The following is a 13012-nucleotide window of genomic DNA, read 5'->3' as shown; positions in this document are numbered from 1 at the left end:
GATCACTCTCGTGCATGCTTTGGCTCCACCAGTGCAACGTGTCTGCACACATCGAGGTGGTGTTCGGTTTCATATCTCACAAAGAGGAGAGGGAGGTGAGGAGCATGGAGGCACATGGTCTATTTAATATTCAACTCAATGACACAATATCTGAAATTAGCAGCTAAAAGAACCCAGATCACGAAAAACCTGGATGAATCAGCAAATCATGTGAAACCGTCAGCAAAAATCTTAGAGTTGTTTTTGACCAGGACTTGTATTTTGAGCCTCAAGGAAAGAAAATGATTCATTCCTGTTTTTATCAGCTCAGAAATACTGAAAAGGTCAAGTCCATCATTTCATCAAAAGGTTTAGAAAAACTCGACTTGACTACTGTAACTCACTATACACCTGTCTTTATCAGAAATCAATCCACTGACTTCAGACAGTACAAAACACAGCAGGAGACATGTTTTTTCTTCTATATATATTCTTGTACTGTACACCGTCTTGTTTGCTGCTGTAACTCCGTGAATTTCCCCCTGGGGTTGAATGAATGGGGTATCTCATCTTATCTCTCTTATCTCTCTTAGCTCGTTTCCCATATCACCCCATTTTTAGCATCCATCATTGGCTTCCTGTTGTTTTTAGGATTAATGATTTTAAGATACTTTGATTAACATTTAAGGCACAAAATGGACTTAACCCTCCATATATCTCTGAGCTTGTATCCCCCCAATGAGCCAGGATGCAGTCTGAGATCCTCTGGCAGTGCTCTGCTGGCTGTTCCAAGGTCTAGACTGAAAATAAGGTGCTAGGGCCTTTGCTGTCAGAGCCCCCTGACTGTGGAACAGCCTGCCAGAGGAGATCAGTCTTGCAAAATCAGTCCCTAAATTCATTTCACTTATCAAGACACACCTTCATAAATCTTTCATTTTGTGAGTTTATTAGATTTTTTAAAAAGTTTTAACTCTACTTTTATTGTCTGTTTCTACTGTTTTTATGAAGCACTCATTGTTATTATAATTGTTATTATTATTATTATTATTATTATTATTATTATTATTATTGTTGTTGTTGTTATTATTGTTATTATTATTATTATTGTTGTTGTTATTATTGTTATTATTATTATTATTGTTGTTGTTATTATTGTTATTATTATTGTTATTATTATTATTTTTACTATTATTATTATTATTATTATTATTATTATTATTACATTTATTAATATTACATTTATTATTATACACCCGATGATGTATACACACATAATAATCAGATCACTTCATGTAAGCAGCAGAGTTTGAATTTCTAATCAGAGGGATTTTAATAGGATTAAAGAAATGTTGCACATGTATTCTCAGCTGGTGTTCCTCTTCTGTATCCGGCATACTTCACCACTCAGACACAGGATGAAATCATTTCACCTTCTCTGGCATTTGATGACGGAGAACTCAAAGTATGTGTTTATAGGAAATATTTCATATCGTAATTATAAACTCAGGTGCCAACAGTTCTGCAGTTTTAAAACAGATTCAGAAACCTGTCTCCGACTCATCTTAGGAACCTCCTGAGAAAGAAAACCTTAGTAGGATATCTGTGAATGAGGCCCGGTGTTTTCAAGCACATCAACGTCAAAACATTGTTGAGAAGAAGAGCACTGTTACTGTTGTTTGAACTGACAGCAACGCACCAGTAAAGCTCTCCTCGCCCTCAGCCTCGGAGAGTTAAACGCCCTTAAGCAGAGCATTCAGTGCTTAGATACTTAGGAGGAGCTGCTCAGAGGTCAATAGAGTTGGACTGTGGTTGACTGTGGGCAGATGCGAGGTGTGAGCATGTGTGGGTGTATGAATATGAAACAGTGTGCTGCTGGGAAAAAAAAAATCATGCATGCAGAATCAGGAGTCCCTGAAGAAATGAGTGTTGAAAAATATCATCAGCTGCATTCACACCTACACAGAAAATGCAAAGTTAATGTTGTTCACTGGAGTTAAGATGTAAGATGTTATGTTTGGTAAAGCGCTCCTGATATCCAAAATCTAACACGAGCCGCCAGCCGGATCGAAGCCCCCCCCCCGCGCCCGGCCAGCTGCTGCAGACATGCAGCGATGTGATCCAGAGATCGACTCCAGTTTCACGCTGACTCCTCAAATGTCAGCAGACTCAGCATCATATGTTCATCCATCATTCCACATATCTGTTTATCCTCCATGTCCCATTCCCCATCTCTCCCTCCGTCTCCATCTCTTTATTAATTCCACTATTAGAATTTTCTCACAGCATGCTGAGTATTGCTCCAATCACTGCCAAGTGCCCCAATCACTTCACATCCCTAAGCTGATGAAAACACCACGGAGACGACGTCTGCTGCAGACACACGAAAACACACTTCCCCTCAAACAGCTTGCACACGTGTTGTCACGTTGTGCATTTGTTTTGTGCTGTCAGCCTTTAAAGCAGATACACCTTTTTGTCCTTCCCTCCCATGGGCTGTTTTTCCCCCTCGGCCTGGCTAATATTTACTCTGCTTTTGAACTTGTGCTGAGTGTTTGTCCGTCAGTCTGCCTGCGAGAGATAGCAGCCGGGCAATCAGTTTTTGACGTTCCGTAAGAGTTGCTGATGAGGACTATTTTGTTTGTTTACCAGGTTTTGTCCAATTTCCTCTACCCGCATGACTCTTCTTTGAACTTTTATCCTCTCCAACACTTTGTGGATGGAAGTAAACTTAAAGAGACCCGTTTTGATAATTCAATACCACACCTTGTCATTTTCTCTTTTACTCACCTTCGCTAATTTCCCCCCACTTATCCCGTTTCAATGAAGTAAACACACCGATGAGATAATAACAGGGTGATTTGTGGAATATGGAGCGTTGTGTTTCTGTTTATGCTGTTTAAGATTCAACACATTAGCTCCTGAACGTTTTCCCGCGAGCAGCTTAGCCGTCGATTTGGAGAATTTATCTCATATTATGTTGGGCCAAATCACAGAGAACGGTATCAGAGGATTATAGAGGGAAGATGTGTTTGTTTGTGTGTGTACATTTATTATTTATACATAAATGTGTGTTTACATCTCAGAGCATGCATACAGAATGGTGTGTGCGTGTGTGTGCATGTGTGTGAGTGTATCTGTTCAGATCCAGTGGGCACATACTTGTTGAAGTTGTGTGTGTGTCTCTGTGTGTGTGCGTGTGTGTGTGTGTGCGCGCGTGTGCTTGCCTGTTGTTGTCTCTGTCCTAGTTAGCTTCACTCTCCGCTGCGAGCACAAGCAGCTCCTCTGTTTTTATTTTCTTCTCTCAGCTTATCTGTTCATCATCCCTAAATAAATGGATGTGAGTTTTCTGTGTTTATCATCAAGCCAGCTTTGGCTCGCGTCGGCTCCCTCAGCCAATCCGGAGCGAGCACGGTCTGATCTGTTGTGCAATCTTGTTGGATTTTATTCATTCAGTCGGGAGATTCTCCTTGCCTTGCCTCTTTTTTTTTTTAAGTAAACAAACTTAAACAGGAACAAATACAAATTCAGAACTGTCATTGGGAGTTTGATATGCGTAGCGGACACAGCAGAAGTTTGATCCAAAGCGGGAGATCGAGCAAGCTACTGTGTCATTGGAAGCTTTAACACAATACACCTTTTCTCCTCGAGTCACTGCGCCGTGTTTCCTTTCAATACTCTTTACTTTCAGCTTTTCTGTCCTCTGCTTTTTGGCGACTCACTGTGAATTTTGAAGCGACTGATGTCCTTCACTGACACTGTTCACTGTGTTTGTTCCTTTCACCCCGTCCTCCCCCAGGAAGCAGCTTTGCACCAGGCTTTTCTGGTGTATATAAAAATGTTCTTGATAAGCAAAAAGAAACTTGGGAAGTCCCTCTGAGCTGATGGATTGATTGAGTGAAAAAGGCTGCTTTAGTTTCATGTCAGATTTTTATGATCAATTTTTAATTATTGTTGGTTGTGAAAGTCGGATACAGTTTTTCCTCTGAGCCATGTGCCTCCACTTTTCTCAGACTTTTTGAAGTTACAGTATCAATGAGCCGACACAGCAGTCCATACTGGCCCAGGTCCAATGTTCACCCTAAAGCCTGAGCTGTGACCTGAACCTTCACTTAAATGATGTCAGGCGTGCAAAACACAGGTGCATGAGTCCATGAAGGCTTGAAATAAGGTGCTTTTTGACCAGGAACTTTTAGTTCCAGGAACTTCTCGTAAAGGACCTAAATGTTTCCCGTTGCCCATTATTGTCTGCGTTTCTACTGACGCTTCAGGTCCTGTGGAGATTATTCAAATCAGGTCAATGACTTTTGGATAAGGAATTAAAGTGATTGCACTACACAACCAGACCAGTAGAGGGCACTAAGAAAGAGACGAAGGCCATACAGCAAAGATGACGCCTATAGACTGTATAAATAATGGATGTAGGATCCGTGACGTCACCCATCTGTTTCTGAAGCGCAGTTTTAAAGCCAATCATCGGCGGGAGCCATATTGCTGCTGTCGAGCTAGTGTGACCTAAAGAGGCGGGCTTTGAGCCTCCTAGCCAAAAGCTACAGTGTTCCCGCCTGTCAATCAAGTCAGCTGTGCCTCTCATTGGAAGACTCGTAATCTCAATATCTTCCAAATCGCTGAATTAGAAAAAAATTCACACCCCTCACAGTGAGTGTTGATCGAGAAATGAGCTATCCAGACTACACTCGTTTTTTGAACTAGGCTGTGAACATGTTTATTTCTGCTGTAGAGATCATCTCTTTTGAATGGGTGTGTATGTGGTTTCCAGTACTTCCGGGGGCCAGCCTCCAGTGGATCCTCTTTGAACTGCAGTTTTTAGCACTTCTGCATTGGACTCATATTTTTAGACCGGTTGACCACTTAATGACGCCATATAAGGCGAGGGACAGGTCAGCATCGTGGTGTTTGACATTATAGTTTGCCTGGAGGAGAGTCAGCTTGTGCTGCTTTTGATCGTGCTTTATTGCATCTCAGATGAAGTAATTGAATCAACACTTGGAAGGAGACAAACAGTAGTGACAAAGTGGATTCTAAATGCCCTGTGTTAATCGACTTAAAGCAAGAAGACACATTTTAAGAGACATGGCAGAGATCGACCGGTGTTTCAGTTTAAAGAGCGACCCTGTTAACTGGCCACTTTCACGCGGATGCATCCCTCAGCTGAAGTAAAGTTGACAACCACTGTTAGGTCAGCTGAAGGTTCCTAGTTTACAGGGTCACTCTTCAATGCGCAACACTGGGAGCTGACAGAGACACATTTCACACTATCAGGCTCAGAGAGGATGAATGTTAAAGAGTTATTAAATCAAGTGAATCACAGAGAGTAAAACAAAAACACTGCGGGTAATCTACCAATCAGAAACGTTAAGCATTACAGGCCCCACCCCCTAAAGTTCCTGGACCTTTGAAAAGTACTACCCCTCAAGCAGAGACTTTCAAGAGGTAAATCAACTACCCCAAACTAAATTTAGACCTTGGTTACTGCTGTCAAAACACACAGAGTTCTTAAAAAGGTCCCTAGTTCCTGGCGAAAATTCCTGCTGTAGAAAAGCGCCCAAAGTTTAAAGATAAGGAATGAGACACAGTCATGACATCATACCCTGCATGGAAACAGGATAGTAGAAAGTAAACAGAATATTTATGTATGTGTGTGTCCTAGAATAACAGTATCTATTCATTTTAACAAATAAATGCCAGAAAAGCCTTGATGCACCGGTTTCACTTTGCAGTTGAATTCCATTCATTCCCCTCTTTCTTCCCAGTGTAGCCACAGATCCTGGTAAAGGTAACCCTAAAAAACAATAACTAAGAAGCCAGAAAGCCATTCATTATAATCCTTAAAGAATATTTAACTAAAACAAGGAGAAAGGAGAGAGTTAGCCCACACACTGACTCATTGCCACAGAAATTGTATCAAATCACAAAGTTTCAAGCAGCCGTCTTCAATATTTAACTTGAACGTTTAAATGACCACAAAGATGACTACGCCCTGTCACTTACAGATCAACTTATTAGCTGTTTAACCCACGGCCATGCTTGCTTTATTGACGATTTTTTATTCTTTATTGCATACTACTTCAATATACCAACATTTGTTTATATTAATTTAATGGTTGGACAATTTCTTCAATGAAGTCTGCAGTAATGTGGATTCATGCAGAGAGCGTAATTTGGCATAGTAAAGTCTGCATCAGAGTCCTCACACACTTGATAGATTCACAGTGGGACAGAGCTGAGCAATCACACTAACTGGTAACTCACCTCAGAGTCCTGAATGTGGAGATTGGGACTGGACCTCTGACACTTTGATTATGAATCAACATTGAACTACAGAAGTCCCCAAATAAATAAAATACACACTCCTGTTTACATCACAGCATCAAAAAGCTACAGTCCCCACCTGTTGGAGGACATTTTTAAAAGCTTTTAAAATGGTACATTTTTTGTTGCCTATTTTTTAAGATTCACAATCTTCTTTGGAAATAATTGAGCTCAGTAATGAGAGACATAAATGGTACTTAAGTCAATTCATTGTTCTCACATGTGAAGTAGTGTCCCCAGCTTCCTCAGGGTCACAAGCATGTTTCAGATCTTTAAGATTATAATAAAATAATTATAAACTTTTTTATGAAATCACAGAAAATGATTATTCAAATGTTTCCATTTCCACATGCTCTCTCTCTCCTGCTCCCTCCATCCCCCAGAGGAGAGTTTGTTAGCCAAGTGTTGTTGCTCACTCTAAAGGCAATACCTCTGCTTGAGGGGGTGTCAGCCAGATGTTGAGGTAACCTCAGTCTCACCGCTCTGGTTTGTTTAACTCCATCACCTGAGGCAGGAAGTTAGTTGCAGTGCATTGGGTAAATAGGCTGTTTACTTGAAGAGATGCAGCACAAGTATTATTCTTGTGTTTTTGCCTTGGTGTTTTGTAGGAATGGCAGATTGTTGAAGTTGTGCTGAGTAAAGGAATAAGCATCTCAAAATGACTCAGTTATGACTGACACACAGGACGTAACATCTGTTACATTAACTCTAGTGTAGAAGATTATCAGAAGCAGATATCTTTAACCAGAGGGGGGAACTCTGCATGGATGTTGTTGGCTGATGTTGCGTATTATCCAAATGTTAAGATTGAGCAAAACAACAAAAGTCAAAGATAAATAAATAGATTTTTATTAATATCAACAGCAAATAACATTAAGAGTTATCTCAGGGCACTAAACTTAAACAGCAGGTCTATACCATACTCTTAGATTATATAGAGAGACACAACTTTAATCCACAATGAGCAAGCTCTTGACAACTTTTGGTTGTTGAAAGAGATAAAGGAAAACTTCAACAGGCAGAAACCTAAAGCAGAACCAGACTTATTGGTGAACACCCAATGAAATAGGTTAGACACCCTTGGAAGCAGGTTACAGTAAGATGCAGACAGAGAGATAAATAGATACAAATAAAAACAAAGGCAAACTATAGCAGCATAACTAAGAGGTAGTCCAAAGCAAGCCTCAGTCATCCTCAAAGCTCAGTCATATGCATCACTCTGTAGCTTACATGACCACTTCTAATCAGAGAATAGAATCTAAAAATGGCAGAGTTGGAATAAAAATGACACGTTTAAACACTTTGATCAGAATAAAACTGCTGATCCAATTGGAGTTTTAATATAAATTAAAAGAGACAGTGAAATCTTTTTGTTTTTTGAGCAACAGTCATCTTTACACTTTCTGATTATATTCTGCTGGCAGACGTTTTGGGCATGCTCGTTTCTCATCTTTTGTGACTTGAGATTGGAAGAGTCCACTTTGAAGCAACATGGCTGCAGGAAACAGAAATGAAAGAATTAAACATCGTTAATCAGCAACAACAGAGAAACAATGATCCTTCCCACAAATCGGTCATCTTCTCACATTCACCTCCCAATAGTTACAATGTACTATTTTCACACAGCTTCATCCACACAACCCTCAACCTCCATCGCCTTTATTGTAACGTGCTGCTATAATGTCACAATGGCGGGCTACACTATGTGTCATGCCGCTAAGGGTACGATTAGCGCCTGGAGCATGCAAGATTGGAATAGTAGAAAACAATAGAAAATAAATCCTCCTCCAGATGGTCTATTTTGGCTTTGCAGCTCATAAAGAGACTTCAGTATTAATTTAAGTCAATAACCAGGTGAAAATTCCTTACAGGAACAAATCAAACATGAAAGAGAAAAAGAAATGCTTTTATCAGGCAGAAACCTCAAGGAGAACCAGACTCACTGGTGAACAGCCATCTACCTTGGCTAGAGGGGCCTTGGAAGGTGGTTACAGGGGAATGCAGGAGAGAGAAATAGAGACAACAAACAGACAAACAGACTAAGCCTGTAGCAGCATAACTAGGAGTTGGTCCAAAACAAGCCTGAGACATCCTAACTTTTACTACAAAGCCCATTCTCAAAAGTAGAGTGTGTCTGCCTCTTGACACTGAACTGGTTGATGATTCCAAAGGAGAGGCGTCAGATAGTTGAAGGCTCCACCTCCCATACTACTCTTTAAGACTTCATGGATCAAACAGGCCTGCATTCTTTGAACGTAATCTTGTAGGGGCATATAAGGGCACTTTAAGATCTTTAAGATATGATGGTGTCTGAATATTGAGAGCTGTGTTGGTGAGAAAATGATTTATATTCTGTTTTAGCCATAAAGAGAAGGATTAATATGATCTATTTCCTAGTTCTGTCAATACACACCCTGCCGCAATTTAAGGCAAGAGAAGAGTTTTTGGAGACCTGCTAGGACCTTACTAGGAATGATAAGAATTGCTATAATCCAACTTAAAGTGAGGACTGTGTGAGCTGCTTTCTCTGTGTTGTTTAAGTCAGGACGCATCATGTTGAAAAGCTGTGGCTTTGTTGAAAAAGGGGGGACCTTGAATTGTGTTTTATGTGGTAGTGCTGGGACATCTCCTAATCAAACAGAGCTCCCAGATTCAGTCCTTGGGGACAAAACCCAATGACTTCCTGTAAAGGTAATAGAGGTTATTTATCCTCTTGAATTCTGTTTATTTGTTTGCGTATGTGGTTGAAGTAAAAACATTGAAGTGAGTGTGATTGATGGTATTTTGTTGGTTTTTGGGCGCCGGCGTGACTGTCAGTCGTCACCCTCTGACAGCGCCTCTGCCCTCTACACTCTGTTGGGTTTTAAAGCTGTCAGCACTGGTGCTTGACTGCTCGGGGAGTTTGTTTAAGGATATAACTGCTGAGAGCTGTAAATATTGTACTTAAGAGAACTGCTGGCTCAAAGTTAAGACGTTCCTCATTTTGGCTCTAAGGCTGCTGGAGATGGTGTAATTTTTGTAATCCAGTTATCTTACCTGACTTGCTATGTTCACCTTTTCATTTCTGTGTCGTCGTAAAGGCCCAAATGTTTCCACTGATAGTTATCTCCTCTGCAGCTCAGAGTTTTCACGAAGCTCCTCACTGTTCCTCTCTTTGGATCTTTACTTGTCCCAGTGCTGTCGTGCATGCTTGTCTTTAGTTGCTTAATTAAATGACAAAGTTTGAGATATTTTAGATTTGAATTGTCAACAAATCCCATAAAATGAACGGAACCAGTGATGCATTAACTTTCTGTAATCCAATGTTGTCCTCTTAGACATGTCTGTGAATCTTTAGCTCATTAGTGCTCACTGATGATGGGAAAATAAACAGACTTTCATGTCATAAAAGTAAAGAGGCAAGACGCTCAGGGACACAGTGTGGTTCTGTATGTGGTTTATAGACCAAATTGAACTTTATCACACAGTAAAATTATTTTTCTTTTGCTTCTCAGACAATACATGTTAGTAAAACCAGCTCATTTGCAGTTTGGGTTTCTATGTGTGATTGTTTTTTTTTTAATGAGAGAAATAGAGAACATGGCTGCGAGGTGGCATTGTGGTTAGCACCACTAACGATTTGAATCTTGTCTGTGGCCTTTCTGTATGGAGACTATATTCTGGCTGAGTTAAGAAATTGATTCATTAATGCATCACAAGACTATAATTTTTCCGAATGCATTATCGAATCCTGGAATTGATTGTTTTCTTGTAATAAAGCCCCCCTTCTCTGGGAGCACTGCTGCCATGTTGTGATTCACGTTCTCCAAGAGGCAACCTCTGGCCACAGCTGATCTTTTCAGCAGAAATAAACATGTTTACAGCCTGTTTCAAAAAATGAGTGTAGTCCCAATAGCTCATTACTCTATCAGCACACACTGTACGGGGGGGAGTTTATTTGTAACGCAGCAGTTTCAAAGATATTAAGATTACGAGTTATCCAATGAGAGGCACAGCTGACTTGATTGACAGGCGGGAACACTGTAGCTGTTGGCAAGGATGCTCAAAGCCCACCTCTTTAACACTGACGTCCTGAACAAGAAGGGCCAAAGTCGTCTGCACCTGCTGAGAAGACTGAGGTCCTTCGGAGTGTGCAGGACTCTGTTACGGACACTTTATGACACTGTGGTAGCGTCTGCATTCTTCTATGCAGTGGTCTGCTCTGCTGGGGAGCAGGGAGCACAGACAGGGACAGGAAAAGACTTAACACACTGGTCAGGAGGGCCAGTTCTGTCCTGGGCTGTCCTCTGGACTCCATAGAGGAGGTGGGTGAGAGGAGGATGTTAGACAAGCTGACATCCATCATGGACAATCCCTCTCACCCCCCTGCATGAGACTGTGGGGTCCCTGAGCAGCTCCTTCAGCAGAAAACTGAGACTCTCACCCTGCAGGACGGAGCGCTACCGCAGTTCCTTCATCCCATCTGCAATCAGACTGTTTAACACCAGCACTGCTGCGTCCCGTTAATCATCTGTTCTCATCTTATATGACGAACCTACACGACCATTTGAGCCGACACCTTGCCAAAGTTTTACAACCTGTGGGTAAAGTTAAATCCTCTGATTGCAAACAAATGAAGCTTCACAACTTGTTTGCCTTTCATTTTGGTTCACACAAATAATGCAGTGATGCATATTTAATTAATATCAGAGAGTATACTGTAATGAGTGATATGGGTATTTCTGTCATTCATACATATTATTATTTGAATATTGAAGCATACTGATTAGGGGTGAACCGGACTAAGGATTTGCTTAGTCGAATCTGATTCATCAGATTTTGCCCATAGTCGACGAATAGTCGAATGTTTGTTGTTTTTCCTTATTGACCCAAAGTCTGCATGATGGTGACCGCATGACAATATTACACATAACCCTTTACAATTAAGAGACTCGTAGCTTAAAGTAAAAGGGACAACAGAATATTAGAAGTATAAAACTTAGATTTTTTAAATCTATATTGCAAAAACAACGAGGTGATGAAGAAGAGAAAATTCAAATAAGGCCGCCATCCGTTAAACATGGAACAACGCGCCGTTATAGAACAAAGAATCAGGAGATATTTAAACAGTGTTCACACACAGCAGAGAGCAGCACTGCAGAGGGTAGTTTGTCCAACTTAAGACTAAACATTTGTATAATGTTCATAATGAAACCTGAACCAGCTAAAGGGTTTTTAAATCTCTTAGCAGAACCTTTTAAAACAGTCTTTCATCGCGTCTTTGTCCGCTTGAGTCTTTTCAAACTGTACGCGAGGAAAACCATCGTTTGTACGGGCAGAAGTGCGCTCCTTGCTTTTGTAAATCCTGTCTTTGAGAATATCCTCTCTGATGGCGTGGAGGTGGATGGGATGCTGTGGATTGTTTTTGAGGCTTCGGACAGCTTTGGGTATCCCTCCTCGTTCTTTTGGCCCCGTACAGTTTTTGTGTGGTCCAGTAATCCTTGATCTCACAGCCCTCTTCATGAAGCTTCTCCTCATCTTCATCACTATTTTTTAGAATCAGCTGAAGTTTTATTTCCTGACATTTTGAGCTACCATGAACGTAGAAAGATTTAAAGGCCAGCTGAGGTACGTCTGCTCCACAGGTCCCCGCTAAATGATCCACCTTTAATTACCAGGGGAGATTTAATTACCACTTTAAGGAGATTTAACACTTCAAGAGCTGTTCTCAGAATTACATTAAATAAGTTTATATTTATATCAAAATAGGCTAAATGAGACACTATTTTTACGGGAAACAGGAAAATAATGTAAAATTAGACATTGAGCACCCCCATGGTTTGAATGGAATGATCCACATTTCATATGCAAATATTCGACTATGAGATTGGCAGTCGACTAAGGCTCGTCAGAACGAATAGTCGAATATTCGACTATTTGGGGTCATCCCTAATACTAATATTGAATCTTAACCCAAAGAATTAAAATCAAGTTGAGATGTGCATATGTGTGTTTCTGTAGTAAGCAAGCTTCCTTTCCCAGTCCAAACACATCCTCCTCCTCAGGTTAACTGGTGGCTCTCAATTGCCTGTAGGTGTGCGTGTGAGTGGTTTCCACATGTTAGTCCTGTGATAGGCTGGTGAAGTGTCCAGTGTGAGTCCTGCCTCTCACCCAATGACAGCTGGGATAGACTCCAGTGACCCCAAAGAGGATAAGTGGTATAAATAATGGATGAATGGATGGAGTGATAGAACATCCCCACTCTTGTTTCTGTTTTTAAATATTTTTCAGTCTAGTTGTTCTTTGTCTGTTAACATGATTTCTAAAACCTACTCAACAGATGTCAGTGAAATTTAATAAAAATAAGAGATTAGTTTTAGTTCATAAAAGTCCCACACGAAGCTCCTGGCTCACTTTATTGATTAATTTCTGCAAACAACAACAACAGTTTTTCAAGCTGCATTAAATTTGACTCAGACCCTTTAAACTAAACCATATTTAGAGTTCCTAAATATTCATTCATGTTTCTTATGAGTTTTCAAACTTTACAACACTTTCTCTGAGCATATACTGCATGCTATTTCTGCAAATGGATTTCATAAAAACTTCAATAAGCAGGCATCATCAGGAAGGACCTTTTATCTTTGACAGAACATGATTCAACTAAAACTCAGTTAACTAACCTGTCACAGCCTGCACATTGTTTCTATCCTAAAGCAGAGAA

At 40.5% G+C, this 13012-nt stretch overlaps 1 protein-coding gene across 7 annotated transcripts in view; it reads left to right on the top strand.

Moving 5' to 3' along the window:
- tpk1 (thiamin pyrophosphokinase 1) overlaps positions 1 to 13012 on the top strand; it is a 148852-nt gene that overhangs the window by 73818 nt on the left and 62022 nt on the right. The gene's annotated exons all lie outside the window — the stretch shown is intronic.

The sequence above is a fragment of the Notolabrus celidotus genome, chromosome 17 (assembly GCF_009762535.1).
Source record: "Notolabrus celidotus isolate fNotCel1 chromosome 17, fNotCel1.pri, whole genome shotgun sequence".
Classification (NCBI taxonomy): Eukaryota; Metazoa; Chordata; class Actinopteri; order Labriformes; family Labridae; genus Notolabrus; species Notolabrus celidotus.
Note: the sequence above shows the minus strand (reverse complement) of the source record. Positions and strands in the feature narration are given on the sequence as shown.